At 59.2% G+C, this 586-nt stretch overlaps 1 protein-coding gene and 1 long non-coding RNA gene across 7 annotated transcripts in view; one reads left to right on the forward strand and one right to left on the reverse strand.

Annotated features, from left to right (window-relative positions):
- Nucleotides 1–586, reverse strand: part of LOC112394107 (uncharacterized) — a 32546-nt gene that overhangs the window by 21446 nt on the left and 10514 nt on the right. The gene's annotated exons all lie outside the window — the stretch shown is intronic.
- Nucleotides 1–586, forward strand: part of RARG (retinoic acid receptor gamma) — a 16054-nt gene that overhangs the window by 5985 nt on the left and 9483 nt on the right. The gene's annotated exons all lie outside the window — the stretch shown is intronic.

The following is a 586-nucleotide window of genomic DNA, read 5'->3' on the forward strand; positions in this document are numbered from 1 at the left end:
CGAGCCGCAGGAATGTAATGTTCGGCCCTGCAGCGCGCGCGCGGAGGGAGAGGGAGGAGCCAGGCCTGGGAATGAGCGGGTGGAGGTAGTGCAGGTCCCTCGGCTCCGGAGAAGGGCCGCGCGCAGGGAACTTACATGTTTCCTCTCCCCAGTCCTCCTTGACACCCCTGCCTGTACTGACTTGTGTAAAAAAAGGAGCGCTGGGGGGAGGGGAAACTCGAAAGGAAATGCGTGTGCTCGGTTTCTCCACTCTTTCCCCCATCCCCGACCTTGGCACGCGCCTAAGTGCAAAAGCTTGCAAAGCCTCCGAGCTGTGGAGAGAGAATCCTTGCAAGAGTTCTCCCGAGCCAGGTGTGTTTGCAAAAACGTGTGTACACCTCTAATTTTATGCGCGTGCAGACATGCATGTGCACTATTGCCTATTTGCAGATGCGTGGTGCCTGCCAAGATAAATGCATGCTCGGATGTGTGTCTAAGCAAGCAAGCGCGCCACGGTGCGAGTGCGTGTGTTCCACTCCCAGCTCTGCTCATCTTGGTGCCCGGCCCCCTTAGCTCTCCAAGCCCCACCCCCCACCCCGCCGGGCTC

The sequence above is a fragment of the Neophocaena asiaeorientalis genome, unplaced genomic scaffold (assembly GCF_003031525.2).
Source record: "Neophocaena asiaeorientalis asiaeorientalis breed wild unplaced genomic scaffold, Neophocaena_asiaeorientalis_V1.1 scaffold134, whole genome shotgun sequence".
In the NCBI taxonomy this organism is placed as follows: Eukaryota; Metazoa; Chordata; class Mammalia; order Artiodactyla; family Phocoenidae; genus Neophocaena; species Neophocaena asiaeorientalis.